Source organism: Struthio camelus, chromosome 6 (genome assembly GCF_040807025.1).
Source record: "Struthio camelus isolate bStrCam1 chromosome 6, bStrCam1.hap1, whole genome shotgun sequence".
In the NCBI taxonomy this organism is placed as follows: domain Eukaryota; kingdom Metazoa; phylum Chordata; class Aves; order Struthioniformes; family Struthionidae; genus Struthio; species Struthio camelus.
In genome coordinates, this window is record NC_090947.1 from 38,328,655 (window position 1) to 38,344,377 (window position 15,723).

Consider the following 15,723-nt stretch of genomic DNA (forward strand, 5'->3'; position numbering starts at 1 on the left):
CTTTGAAAACAGTATTATTTGACGGCTCATGAAATGAAGGAGAAACACCACGCTCCACCATAAAACCTTCTCGCTGAAAGGGATTTCTGCTAGTTTTTCTCCCTCCCTGCTCACGGAACCAGGTGATCTGAGTGGAGTTCCAAGGGGATTTTTGTGGCCTATGGTGTTTTTTTTCCTATTTAAATCTAATGGAAATGGTCTTTCTGCCAGAACTGGAAAATGTGACTCATTTAGACCTGTGGGTCTAGACTTTCTGCTGTGCTGCAAACTGAGGGAGGTTAAAATGGACACTTTGGATTTTTGTATTCCCCGAATTAAGTACTGGCTGCAAAACATTTATTTGAATACCCATGTGGTCAGCTGCTGTATCGTTAATTGGAGCAGCTACTATGAGTGAAACTACCTGTATTAGAGGCGAACAAGCCAGTTCCTTTCAACTTCAGTGACCTCTGTTTTCTGGTCATAAATCACAAAGAGTTATTGCAGTTAGTGTCGTGAGTACTGTGTGAGTTGCAAGCCAGCTGAAAACTTTAAATTAGTGTATTGGAAAAAAAATTAGTTTTTGTATTTAATGACATAGATATGTTTGGATTCTTTTTCTTTCAGTTAAACTTACATAAAACAGGGAAGGTTTTATAGTCCCAAAGAAACAGCATGAGGAAGTGGGTTCTGCATCTCAGTGTTTAGCTCTGATTCCTTGGGAACCCAAAACAGAGCTATGGCTTTGGTCGCGGATGGCGGACCTAACAAACTGGAACCTTCTCTTTCTGCTGAACCCATGAAACTCATTGCATTTGTATAAACAAATATTTGACAGGTTATTTTTCCTTGAATTTGGGGGTTGAAGTTTAGATGCATTATAAGCAAAGGGGAAGAGGGAAAGGGTGAGATTTAAATCTTCCTTCATAAAGAAATCTGAAAAAACCCTGATAGAGGCTAAAATCATTCCATTCTCTAATAATGCGTGCTTCTTCATTTGTACTTAGGTAAAAATGCAGAAAGGATGCCATGCAAGTAAGTGGTTCTTTGCTTGACACTCACTATGCAGCCACCTGTTACAACATGATGGTATGGACAAGTCCCAGTAAGAGATATGAAAGCTTTGCTGCTTATGATAAAAATATGTTTATTAACCTTCAGAAAGCAAATTCTATTGTTATCAAAGTAGAATATGGGAGCCTGAAAAAGTGAATGCATATGATGTTTGAAATTAGTACATAGGCTGGAAGATAGTTTTGTGCTAGTAACAGGAACAGGCCAACCAGCTGACTCATTCTGTAGAATATTTTACTTGCACTATATTTCTTAACCTACAGATGTAGACAGGGGTGGGTTTAAAAAAATCATATTCTCTGGCAGTCTTCAGTTCTAACAGCATCAAAAAGCTCTTGACACTCTTGTTCAGTATTTAATATAAATGTAATTTACTAGTGGCCTAAACTCAGCATCAATAAACGTACTTAATTATGTGTTAGACGAGTGAGAGGAATTTATTTCCAGAATACATGTCGAAAACCTGATGGAAATTGCTGAAAGCTGTGAAGGATGATTAGCTGTCTTTTCTGCCGCCTGTGGTTAGATAGAGGTGGGCTTATGGAGTTTCTGAATTTCTCAGCCTATGTGGCTCTGTACATACAAGGTATTGAAGAAGGTGGTTGTTTTGGAACATTAAAAACTCTTATTTACAGTTCTGAAAAACATATATTTAAAGGAACTCTGAATATTCACTGAGCGTGTGGAAGGAGATAATGCTTACTAATATACCTAAGTATTTAATGTGACACTAGACCTTAGGGAGCCTGAGCTGTAAATGCTTAGTATGAAAATATTTGGTATGCGTTTCATAATCCTGTATATATGTCTTGAATAGACATGGCAAGAATATGTAACTTTTCTTCTGACTACTGCCTGCAGCGTCCTCTTGCTATCTGTGCAGCAACCTAATGTGTACCTGTAACATCTTGTGCAGTGATAATGTTACGCTTTGTTCCTGACGGCCACTGAGAGCTGTAGAAATGCATATGCTTGTAAACATATATGCATGTAAGGGAACAGCTCTTAATTATGCATTAAGGGCCAAATTATGGTGTAAATGGTGCAAGTGCTTGGAAGATAATTTGCGTAGGGATCTTGCTGGGTTTTTTTGTGTTTGTGTGTGAAATTGATAAGACTTTAAGTGTAATATGAAAGAGTAGTAATTATGAAGGAGTTTCCAGTTATCATGGAGAATTTTTTTAAAGAAGTTCTTGAAATAGGAAGTTCTAATCACTGGTTTTGACCTTCTCATAAGAGGCCAATAGAAATCACAAACTTCACCTTGCATCAGGAACAGGTATAAACTGTGTCAGTTAAGTATATCAGGAAGTACAAATAACTCTTTTGACAAGCAAAATTCTTCCTCCATCAATAGTTAGTCCTATTGGTATATGGGAAACTTATTAGTCATGCATTAGCAGTTGCCACTGTAATCTCCTGTTCTATCTGTGACATATCAGACATAAGGTTGACTTAGGGTTATTTGATGTTCTTTGATCTGTTTCCTCAGTTTTGCATGACCCAGTGTATTCAACCGTTCCGTTTGCTCTGCTCTTGTCAGTCGGGCTACTCTTTTTAGTACCGCTTCATCTTCTTAACATACTTTTTGTGTATTTGTTTTACTCTCTCTTTGACTTGCTTTGAAATGTTTTGTTACCTCATCTCATTCAGGGCCTGTTTTTCTTCTCTCTGCCTTGTATTTCGCTTTCTTAACCAGCTTAATACTTTGGTCTTTCTTAAAGTGGACAGTATGTGATCTGGGCAGCTTTAGTGTGTTCTCCATGATATAGGAGTTCAAGAAACACCTTGTAGTATAGTTACAGCCCATTCAGACCTAAGCTGAATTCTGATTTAAAAGTCTGTTTGGTCTTAGATCTACAACTGTGTGTCAGTCTATAATCAAAATACATGAACAGGAAGGCATAGTTTTTCTTGTATACTTTTTTTGGCCATTGACATTTTTGATTGCGTTACATTACTTGAGAAGATAACTGTAGGTAATTGATTTATTAATTTAAATTTATTTTCTTAGTGATTTCTGTGATGAGCATCTGTGATATGAATGAGTTGGGTGGTACAGAGTAGCTTAGGATTTTTTCAGTCGTAAGTTTGGATGAGGAGTGCTCTTTTTGAAGTGAGTTGATAGCCCACCTTACAACACTGGTTTATATTGTGGAGTATTCTTGGAGCTCAAAAACTGGATTCATTTCTAATGAAAATATTCCACAAGGTACATGCCAGGATTGCAACCAAGATCTGTGAAATGTTGGCATTAAGACCAGACAGTGCCATCGACAAAACATATTTTGGACAGGAATCCTTTCCAGTATTTTAGATGACTTACAAAGAGCACGGAGGCAATTAAAGAAAGTTCATGAAATGAGAGTTCATGAAAGTTCAAACCATCACTGGTACTGTGGACCGAAACTAGCAGATGAAATATCTTTCTCAGGTAGTAGTAGATGATAGCTTCCTAGAGGACCTGAAAACTTGGGAGTGAGAGAAACTGAAAAGAGGTACAGGCAACGAAAAGAACTTGCCAGTTCCTGTGTCTGTCCTTAAGTACTAGTACCTTTCTGAAATATTATGAGTTAGGCAGAACATCAACTTAAAAGCTGTTATTCTTAGAAGCTAAGACTTTTTTTTTTAAATTATTTCCTGGATTATGGGGGTTTTGTGTCCTCCCCCTCCACCTTTCCCTGCCCTCCACAGCAGTAGTCCAGATTTGAGAGCACCACAAAGTGATTTTACTGATTCACTTTCCTTATGCTGCCTATGCTGGCTGCTTTTACACTTTAGATTTTTTTTTATTTAGCTTTGCAGGGGCCACAGCTGAAATAGAGCTACTACTAAGTTTGCCAGTACAAGCTGTTCTGCAGCTGTTTAGGGATGGAGGAAGAAGGGAGGCTGTCTTCCACCTACTCAAAATAGTTCATAAGATTTGTGCCCTACAGTTTACTAAGTAGAGCTCTTTTTTTTTTTTCACAAAGAAAACTTGTACAGTTTATTAAATCGTGCTGATAGCTGGAACGCTGGTGGCCTTCCACCAGCGTAGTGGTTATATGGGTAGCAGGTTGTAACATGTCTTAATGCTTTGTGTGGTCCTGGCTCCTTTCAATATACTTTTGTGATCTTCACCAAGTCATTCAATATTTGTGGTAGTCTATGGTAAAGCTTGAAACTTCACAGGAGCACCCTGAGAATCATGTGCAGAGAAAGTTATTTCTACTTCAGAGGTTTTACACATAGTAGTAACGATATGAGTCTTTACATAACTCTGTAGCTGGATGGATCAGAACCGTGCCCATGCTGAACTGCTCACTCTTCCCCTAACATCTGCTGGAGGCTTCCTTTCACTCAGGTGTTTGCTCCTATGCTTTTGGAGGAAAAGTATTACTTTCCAACGCTGCTATTACTTTAAAGTTTTGTCTCGTGTGACTGTACGTTTCCAACTGTTTTTTTTGTACATGTATGGAAGCACATGTATGTCCCTTTAAAATTAAACATTTTAACAGTTGGGAGTGTCATATTTGGGATGAGACGTCATGCCAGTTCAGCAAAATGAATGAGCTCTGGTGCTGTTGCTGACTCAGTAAACACTATAGCCACTGATCAGCTATGAGGGGATAGATAAGTTTGTTTAATGGCATGCAAAGCTGATCTGTATGCAGCAAAATTGTTGTTACTTACAAAGAGAAATAAGAAACATTAGCAACTTATTTCAAAGGAAGTGTGCTCTTCTAATCTTTGGTCTTATCAGCCGTTGATAAATATCAACGTGCACAAAGTGCAGGAAACATTAAAATATTTTGCTATCCTAGTAACTTTCAAATTAGACCTGAAGCAAATCCCATTTTCATCCTCTTTGATAATAAAGAAAAGGACTTAAATGCAGACATTAGAGCAACAGAATAAGCAACAGCACAAGTGCTTCCAAACAGGTGACTGTGTTGAAATTTTAATTCCATTAAATTTTGCACTTTAGAGAAGCAGCTTATATTTTCAGCTATTTGTCTAGCTGCATAAACTGGAACGCATTCAAAATGCTTGCCAAGAACAAATCCGTAGGAAGAAATGTTATACTTTGACCCAAGTTCAAGACGTTCTAAACCAACATGTAATAAATATTTCTGCGGACTTATTTAATATTAGCTTAAATAGTGTTTTTCCTCCCTATGATTTGATACGCACTTGGTTAGCAGCATACATATATTAAACTGGAAAGAAATACATAGGAAATTAACTTGACTGTTCTGTCTTTATCTATCTGGGGTCCAGCACAATTGCTAGACACTACATTTCTGTGTGTTGACCACCAGGTTGACAAGGGATAATAAATGGGTATCCATGCTGATGAGAGCTTCTTTACCTAATACAAAGTACGTTTTGACTTTCCTGTGTGGGTTGGACAACGCTGCTGCTGAGTTACTTGTTTTCTTCTTGGACAGACTGCAAGATGTGATAAAACATGCTGATTTGTGGTTAACAGCAGTGGGTGAGACTGGGGCATGGAGTATCTTACTGATGCATGAAACGAGCTAACAAACCCAGTTTATATGCAGTAAACCTATTTCCTATTAGGGTGTTGAGTATTTGTGTTGTTTTGACTATAAGCTCAAGTTAACAGTTTTATTTTTCTGTTTTTAAAAAATAAACTCTATAAATTCATAGCAGCTTTTTGTGACTCTTGCTACCATAGTTATGCTCTTTCCGAAGGAGATGGGAGAGAATTCCCCTGGAACCAAGGCACACACAGAGGCCCGCATGTGTTAGGGCCAACGGCATTTTGCTCACTGCTTTGGAGAACTTTCAGAAGGTCTGAAAAGTATGAGAGCACACTTCTCAGCCAGTGCCATATTATATGGCTGTTAGCAGACAAATGCCAAATCGAATGGAAAAATAAGAGAGTGTGGTATATTAGCCTTTGACTGAGCTGGACACTACTTTTGGGTAGATGCAAGAAGAGAAAAACGTAGGTGCTTGTATCCATACTAGAACTAAAATAAAACTTCTTATCTACGGTTCTTACTTTTAAAATTTAGTAAAATTAATGAAGTAACTGAAGCTTATTTTGTTCAGTTGTGAAGGAGCATGCACATTTTCGCCTTTACCTTTAAGGTTGTTGAAGATCCTTCCTCTAAGTCTTAGGATGACTGGAGCTTTCTAACTCTTTAAGTTACTTTCTCGTAAAAATCAAACAATAAATAACCATTTCCTAAACTCTTGATCAGCATGCTGACATCCCAAAATGTTATTTTTCAATGAGAAAATTCTAACTGTCCTGTTTTGATACAGTGACAAGACAGAAGGTTATTAATGTCCTGTACTTTGCCTGTGAATAGCTTCTTTCTTTTGTTTGTTCTAGGTCAGGAATGTTTCTAGTTTTCTGAGGTTCAAGGAAGTCTTTCTATTCGCTGTGCTGAAATTCATTTCAGTATTTTGTTCTCCATTAAAAGGAGATCAGGATAGCTTGTGGTTATGGCCTTAAAAAATGCATCATCTAGGATACTACAGATAAGTACAAGTGCTTATGTATTAAAAACAAGGAATCAAACAAAAGTCCTTGCCACATTTTATTCCAGATAAAATCTTCAATTCTGAGCTTCTTTACTGTTAGTCTTCAGAAAGTTTTGAGCTCTAAATCAACTAGCTGAGCGAGATCCTTTTATTGTCTTATTTATAATCCGTATTTTAATGTAGTTACATCCAGTCCATGCTCCAAAATGCCTAACTTGTCATGCATTTTTGCATAAAACAAGCTTCTCTTACCTTCGTGCCTGTGATGCAGGAAAGCAGTCTGAGATCGCAAGTCCAGAGAATTGATATTTTAACCTATTTTTATATTTGTATTTTTGCTGACATGAAGCCTACTGATGCTGCTGAGATTAACTTTCATAGCCTAAAAATTTGTGCTAGAATGCACAGGCTTAACTGAGTCAAGTCATTGTGTGTAATTCTTCTTGTACTAGAAGTCTGTATAACGCACCTCATTGTTCTGTGCAGATTTATTTAAACTCCTTTACAAATACTGTACTTGCTGGGTCATTAAAGAAATATACTGAATGAAGCAGGACAAGAGCTGGCAAAAATTATCAGCATATGTAGCTGTTCAGAAATAGTTTGGGGAGGGAGGGAGGTAGAACTAGTGAGTTCCAAAGTGGTTTTAGATGGAGTAATGTAGGGTATTATCAGTGAGTCTTTTAATGTGACACAGTAAAGAGTAACATTTGTGTCATGACAGTTGTTATATTGTTATTAAACTACTATAGGTTGCTCCTACTGCACAGTTTGGGGCAGAACATAACTTTCTTTGTATCCTGATTCTATATCATTACAGGTTTGCAGAGATTTGCCATTGTTATCTCTTGTGTGCAAGCCTCCTTCCCTTTTCTTTGCTCCCTGAAGTCTCAGGGTAAGCAAACAGCATGAGAAGAACAACATCTCCTGATGGTTTAATTCCTGTAGGAATAAACTACAGAAAATGGTATGCTTGGTAGAAAACTGGAAACATTTCAGAGTGCTCTGTGAAATCACGAATTCACACATGGAACTTATGGTTGGTTTACCATCCAACCTGCTTCTAAGTAAAAATTTTATTTTTGAAAGTGAAGGCAAGCTGCTTGTTCAAATACAAATTTACTTATTTTTATGGCATCTTATCAAAGGCTGCTTTTCTTTCCTTCAATTTACATCCCACCACCTCCTGCCAATATCTACTACATTTAAAAAAAAAAAAAAAAAGAGAGAGAGAGAGAGAAACCCAACAAACATACCCAGAGTATTTATACTCTTACTCTCCCTCAGGCCATCTGTGCTGCTTCTGTGGTGGTGACCCAGTGTTGTTCTGCTTTTCTCAAAAATTGCATCCCAAATTGCCACTTACTTCAGTAACAGTACATGGTGCCATTTCAACTGCAGATGGGGGTGAGAGGAGAGAGAGAAGCAATAGTGACATCTCTCAGCCAGAAGAAAAGAAGCTGTTGGCAGAAGTGTTGCTGAAAATACAACTGAGCAGTAGAAGGAAGAACAAAACTAAGACTCCATAACACAGCTAAAGAAATGGCTTTATGCATTTATTTCATGCATTTATTTCATACCCTAATGAACTTAAATTACAAAATGTACATAGAGCAAAAGCGTGAGCAAACACGTGTCGCTGTACAAGTCTGGCATAGTTGCATGACTTTGCAGCTACCTCTCCCTCCTGAGGTATTGGGAATGGAAATTTCCTTTGAGGTATGTAGGGAATTGGGTACAACTTTACCTGTCTGGAAACTTCACCTAGACCTTGGGTTTGCTGATATTACAGACTTCTCTAGCATGTATCTATTCCTTGCAGAACTTGCTATGGTGAGTCGTGTCCTCCCTAAGACTGCTCACAGCCAAATGTTGAAAGTTTAATTAAAGACTAACAGGAACATTTTGAGATGGCTTAAAATTTGTGAGCTTATGAATAGAAATCAATTAGTTGTTAACTGATTAATTATTGAAATCAGTGGAGTCTTCCAGACTTGGTTATAACTTGTTATAAAACTTTAATCTAGCTGGTTTTTCCTCCTCCATGTAGAGTAAGCACCGGATTGATTTGAATAGGTTAATGCTAGATACTTAGTTTCTTCTAAAGTCTTTTAAAATGTTACACTGATGCGTTTACCTGTTGGAGGAAAAATCAGCAGCTACTGTAAGTTTGCAGAGGGTTGCCACTTTGTAGTTCAGTTCCTTTGTTTCTGTAGCTGTCAGGCTTGGGGGCAGCGTATGGCCCTTTCCACACAAAGCAGGTATGGAGCAAGCCTCTTCAAGTGTATCAACTGTCTGCCTCCTGCTTCATGCATTTGAGATAGTCCAAAGAGTTGTCAGTGACTAAACTATTCCAGAACTGTCAACGTGACAACTGATTGCTCTGAGATTTATTTAGATGTGTGGATGGTTTTGTGCTGATAGAGTGTATTTGCAAAGTTTGATTGTTTAATTGCTATGGCAGAGCTGGAGTCCTTCTTAAAACGTATGTGTTACAAAGATAACTGACATGGTATGATCAACAGTGGTGCTCAAATGCAAGATTGTATTCATATCAGAAACACAGATTTTTTTTTTTCCTTCTCTGATCATCTTCTGCCTACACAGAACATTACCATTCTTTTGATTTCACTTGACCTTATTAAGAAGCTTATCCCATTGTTAATGCTATGTCTTGAAAGAAAGAAAGGTGAATTCAGCCTCCAGAAGGAGTAAAGAAAGCCAACGTCTTGCAGTAGGTAAAAACCAAGGGGCAAGGGGGATTTAGTCTGCAGAATGGATTGAATGATTTCAGAACACAGATTGGCCGACTCAGATGGGACATCTGCTGAGATATTCCAGCAGGAATGAAAAACTGCAGTACTAGGAAGTCCAGTAATTTGCATTCAGTGGGGTATAGTGCACATCTGTTCAGACAGTGCAGCTGCTTGTAGGAAACAGTGGTGAGCATCACTCTGGAATTCGTGTGTGTATGTATAATACGTGTACTTATATATGCATTCATATATGTGTATATATATAAAAAATAAAAGCATGCCTATTTTAAACTATTAAAACCTAGCTGTCACATCTGAATTCATTACTTCTAGAAGGGAAGTGTTAGAGGATTGTCTGTCCCTTTTAAGGTGGCATAATGAAGTATGACTCCTGGCATCCCTTTGCTGAGGAGTGCTGGGATATGGCAGGTGTTTCCACTCACCACTGTGTTTCCTGGCTGTGGCTCTGGTTTATTTGGCAGCCCAGTGGTTTGACACTTGAATTATCGTTAGCTTTCAGAGTAACACACCCTGTATAAGAACAGAGGAACTTAACATGTCATCACTTGTCTATTGTCAGTCTGTGCATTCTGTAAGACGGTAACAAGTTGTTCTGTTTCCAGGTGTTTACACTGTAAAGTGCGGTGCCTTCTTCAGAAAACAGCCTGGAAAATAGACTCGTATTTGCATTAGGATCCTAATATGTGGGTTTTTAAGAGATCTTATTTGAGTTAGTTGCGATACAATAACATATTATGTGTGCCAGGCATGATGGTGCGTTGCAACTGAATGTGTGTGTGTTGTGTACGTATATCTGTAGGAAGAGAAGTAGAGGTAGCTTTCATTAAAGGTTTAGACCAATAAATCAGACCAGTTTTAAACTTTAAAATAAAATGTCACTACGTTTTTGTTAACAATAGACATTGCTAATGGCTAATTCTTACTCATTACTAATCATTATCCCTACATATTCAAAGCAGTTGATCTGTAACAAACTCATCCTAAATTAGGTACAAGCATACAATACCGCAGAGCCGATAGTTAGCATTGATGACTATAGTTTTTGTCTCAGACATCCAGGGGACTGCTTTTGAGAGCTGATCAGGGAGGGAATCCAGAACCAGTGGGTGTCTTTTTCCCGTACCATTAAATTCATGCTCCTTTGCTTTTATAGACTCAGTCATGGAATACCTTAGGTTGGGAAGGACCTCAGAAGGTCTCACCTCCTCATCTTTGAGGTCAGATTGCTCAGGGGTTTATCCAGTTAGGTCTTGAAAGCCTCCAAGGATGTTGACTGCTCAATCTCTCTGTGCCCCTGTTCCATTCTCTGTTCTCCTGACCATCCCCATGGTGAAGAAGTCTTTCCTTGTATCTAGTTTGAACCCCTTGCATTTCAACTTATGTCCGTTGTCTCTCTTCCTCCTGCTATGCATCACTCTATTCTTGATTTTTAGCCTTCCACACCGACAAGAAATTTCTTACCTCTCCTGAAAGCGGTCTCTTCTCCAGGCTTAGCAAGCTGTGTGCCCTCGACCCCTCCTCACAGTTGTCTCTGACCTTGGTGGCCCTCTGTTGAACCTCTGTTGCTGCAGTTTATTGATGCCTGTTTTGTACTGGGTGGCCCAAAATTGGATGCAGTATCAAGATGCAGTGTAATGAGTGCCGAGTAGAGGAGAATAATTGATTCTCTCAATCTCCTAGCTCTGCTTCTGTTGATTCAGCCCAGGATGTTGCTGGCCACTTCTGCTGCCAGAGCACACTGCTGTCTTGTGTTTGACTTGCTCTCCACAAGGACACAGGACCGCTTCCATAGAGGACAACGTGGTAAATCTGTACTGTCCCTAAGCAGCTTTTCCATGTGCCCAGAAATGTGTTCCAAGAAGGCTCACCTCAAACATTTCTTATATGAGAAAAGTCATGATGTTGGTAGGGGCAGAGGGTGTTACTTTCACAGGCTGCAGCAGGTGCCTTTTCCTGTTGCTTAGCTGTTTATTCCTCTTGTTTGGCTGCTGTTTCTTTTCTTAAAACAAAAGCAGGTTTTTCCCAGCTCTCAAGGTTGCACTTCTTTAGTGGCTAGTAACTGACCATCACAGAGTTGCTTATAGTGCTGGGGCTTCTGCTGTAAGCCTGTTCCCAAATATTCAAGGGCCTTTGGTGTTACCACACACTTAAGCTATAATGTTATAAAAAGCTGGTACCCAACTCTAGGTCGCACAGCAGGTTCTCATAACAAGTGGATAAGCCTAACAGGCCAGGACCAGGGCTTTGCACAGCTGGCATAAGGCACAGCATAAGGCCTGAGGGCCTATTCTTAGCAGTGGCAATCCTATTTTTATTCAGCCCTTTTGTACAAAGATGCATATTCATTATTTACTAGTCATGCTATGTAACTGCTTATATTTGAGTTCATAACAAGCTAATAATAATTAAATGCTGCTTAGTATGCTTCTATTTTTATGGGTGCAACAATCTCTGCTTTGGCTATGGACAGTTAAGGTTTTATAAATGGAGCTGTTGATGCACAGTGCTGCATTTCCTCTTGAATCCTGACTGAGGATAATGCTGTTGCAAGTTCCCACTGATTTAATTTTGTATATTGGTGTAGATTGCACAGGGAGCGTCAAACTGTGTGTATATATATGTACTTTTAAAGACATTTTGTTTAATTTTCTGTAGTTGTCTTGTAGATGATAAAACCTTCTTTAAAAAAAAAAAAAATGGGTAATTGTCACCAAAAGCTCTTCACATGAAGATTAACTGTTTCTACTCAGTTTTGAACATTAAAAAAAAAAATGTAAGGGCTTAAAATGCTGTGAAATATGTGGTTTGCATCGCTGATGTAGGGGATCACTTTTGCATTAGGATAACTTCTTCATACTGTTTTTAAATAAAGCGTGAGGTTTTTTGTTGTGATGATATAGGCATGGTAATATCATACAGTACAACTGATGAATTGTCCAGCTATTGGGCAGCATTTCGTATCGGTTAAAACAGAAACTTTGTGTGTCAATGAAACTGAAATACTAAAAATACAAAGATGATTAAAATTTTTATTCCTGTGTAAGATGGGTGTAAGGTTAGCCGTTTTAACCAAAAAACGTTAACCATTTTGTTAAGGATAGTGGCAGTTCTTTTTTGAATTGTCTTATGTATATCAAAAAGAGTCAAACTGGTCTGTTTGGAAAAAAAAAAGTATATCTGGAAACATGAAAAATCATGCTCAGCTTGAATGTATTGATTAAGTTGTGGTGAGGTTTTGAACAATTAGAGTTTAATATAGGGAAGAACATAACAAAGCTGTTTCCTCATTAAAGGTTTTCTTGCCTTGTATATCTTTTCACTTTCACACTTGCTTTTTAGTTTAGGTGCCTTAAGTAGCCTCAGGAAATCGGGAAGAATGATCTTCCTAACAGTTTCACAAACAACTTCGCAACTCTGACAAATCCAGTTTCCGGAGAGGTGCTGGAATTATTTCAAGAGCTGTTTTAGATTGAAACTACTTATCTTTTTCTTTTTCTTTCTTTCTTTCTTTTTTTTTTTTTGTTTAAGTTTAGAAATGTGTTATCATTCTTTATAGAGGCACATGCAAGTATGTTTTCCTGTCCTCCTCGAATATTGCTCCCGCTGTGTGTTTTGGAGACTAGACTAGGAAAAAGCCTTAAGAGTTACCAGGATCAAATCCTTTAAGATGAATTGTGAGGGGAAGGGGAGAATTGGGGAAATAGTCTACCACCTTAAGTTTGGGAATGGCTTACTGTATATGGACAGAGAACTCTATACTCAGCAGGCACCATGAAGTCCATGATCGATTAAAATAGGCAAATGGGCGTTTAGCACTTTGTCACACAGTTCAGTTAATTTCCCACCAAAACTGAAATATCACAGGTATGTTTCTGTGCTGCTGTCCTCATACACTCTGCATATCCCCTTGATGTCTTCTCACCGTTGTCCATTTACATACCAAATAAAGAATTGCTATAGCAGCGTGGTGAGCATTAACAGTGGGGCAGTTGTGTTGCAGTCGTTGACAGGGGTCACAGCTAGAATTGAACGCGTACCGGAGTCTCTGCAGGCAGGCGAGCCAACCTTGGAAGCAGCCAGAGACACACAGGTTCTTGTTCTCCGTGTTTTACAAACCTCCATGACCACCAGCAGTGCTGGGAAATTAATTAGTGGAGCACATGCGGTTGGGCATTCATCAAGTTGCTGGCCATGGGATTTATGTAAATGGCAGTCAGAATAGGGACTGATCATGTTGACCCGTTTGTCTGTTTAATTTATGATCTCAGAGCTGAAACACTTGTGTTTATCACTTAGAATAGTGGGGACCATTCTTCCATCTGTCACTGTATTTTAATCCTTTCTTATGGATAAACATTAATATTTCCTATCTACCTTCTTCCAGTTTTTGAGTTGAATTAAGGCGCTTTTATTTGTTTGATTATCACTAAACAGAATAGGAAAGTCAGCACTTGTGTTCAAGTAAATCATTCTAACAGGTTAAAAATACTGTGTAAAAATGACTCTCTTATAATCATTTTTATATCTACTCTAAGGCTTTTAAAAAAAGATTGTGAAATACTTGTATTTCATCTTTTTTGTTTCCTATTAGTTAACTATGTTCTGTGGGTTTTCCCTAAGCAACTCTCCATAAAGAATTGTTAGCACTTGTCTGGCCAACATGATGGTGGTAGGTTCACTTACTTGTTGAGTGCTTTCCCTCTGATGTGTGGCTGGTAATTGAGGAAGAAAAACTGACTATTGCAACCACACATCTTGCTGCTGTAAAGGAGGCTGTCAGTTCTTACATGAAATTAAGTCACTGAGGGAGTTAATCTTGAATACTTCAGGTTTCTTTGTTTAAATTGCTGTGTTGTCTTCCATTATTGAATTTTCTATATTTTTCACCGCAGATATTGCTGGAGAATAATGAAGCATTCCATTTTTAGTGAAGTAACAGTAGTCTCCTTTTTAGTCAGCCGGAGAATGTAGTTCAAAAACCTGAAAGAAGTGAAATTTCGCTCTGTCAGTTCTTGGAAAACTAACTTAAGTTTCCGGAGAATACTGTTAAACAGGGGTGTTTGCTTTCTCTGTCCAGACATTTTAAACGTAGGAAAAGTTAACTTAGTGGCTTTGTAATCTTTCTCACTGAACTCGCGCTGCACCATTTTTCCTGAAACGCGAGATGGCTACAAAGCTAAACTAGCCCTTCTTTTTATCAGTACAGATGCACGGTGCAGTTACTTTCTTTTTTTAGTTTACTACGTAATGCACGTTGATTACCACAATCAAATAATGCTAAAGGTATGCGCAAGGCGTTGAAAGAGAAGTGGTCCAAAGCAGTTTATGCCCTCCTGCAGGACCGCTAGTTCAGCTGAAAGTGGAAGTTCGGAAGGGAGCTCTGAGGAGCAGAGGGCAGAGCCAGCAGGCGCCTGTGTGATCACCCTGCTAGAGCGAAGGAACGTCTGCGTCGCCTGTGCCGGTGCAGAACGGGAGAGAACGTTATGTCCTCTAATCCCCTCTGGGAGCGTTATGGAGTTAAAAGGACAACATTTTACCAGATCTGTGTTTTAATGTGATAGGCTACACTTGATTACCTTTTTAATTACCTTTCTTCTGTTGCAGGGTTTTAATGCTGAGGACCCTACCTCTAGCTCTCATCACAGAGCTTTTCCTGCCTTTGGATAGTTTATGCCTGTTTATTGTTTTATTTTCCTTTGAGATTATCATGAAAGATGATCCTGCTGTTTGTCTTGAAGGCAGTTATATTCCAACTCATTTTTCCCTCGTGTGTGAAAAGCTCTGAGAATATTAATTTTGGATACAAAAGACACAAGTGGCAGCTAGAAGTGTGTGTTTTGAATTTAGATGTAAAGTGCAGACTCACCGAGCTGTTTTATGAGGAAGGAGTAACAGTGCGTGGCAGAGGCCACACAGGAGCAAGAAGAGATTATTTCAGCCTTCTGAGTGCTCGCGGCGTAAGCCAGGGGAGTGTATTGACTTTAAATAATGTAGACTTCTTTCTTCCCTCTTTACTCCTGAGGGAGTCTGATTTCCTGATCCGCTATCTAGCCATATGCCATAGCTCTTGCCAGGAACTTCTAGCAGTGTCATTGCCAGCTAAAATTACTTGTCTTCTGAGAACTGAATTATGTTGAGAATTGTCTTAAATTGCTGCATTGGCAACATCACAAAGTTTTTGTGTACACACACACAAAATACATTAAAGCAGCTTTACCTTGAAATTCAGACTGGAAACTCTGCTTCAAGCATTGAATTTGATCGAGATACTGTTGGGCACATCGCTCTCTCTTTGTTCTCTTTCCAGTGCTTTCCTCAGCTTGTTTGTGCTTTGACTAGTACAGTACAATATTGATATATACAAATTAAACATTTACGAAGAAACCATATTGTC

At 38.7% G+C, this 15,723-nt stretch overlaps 1 protein-coding gene across 3 annotated transcripts in view; it reads left to right on the plus strand.

The window, feature by feature from the left end:
- Nucleotides 1-15,723, plus strand: part of MGAT5 (alpha-1,6-mannosylglycoprotein 6-beta-N-acetylglucosaminyltransferase) — a 136,700-nt gene that overhangs the window by 34,458 nt on the left and 86,519 nt on the right. The gene's annotated exons all lie outside the window — the stretch shown is intronic.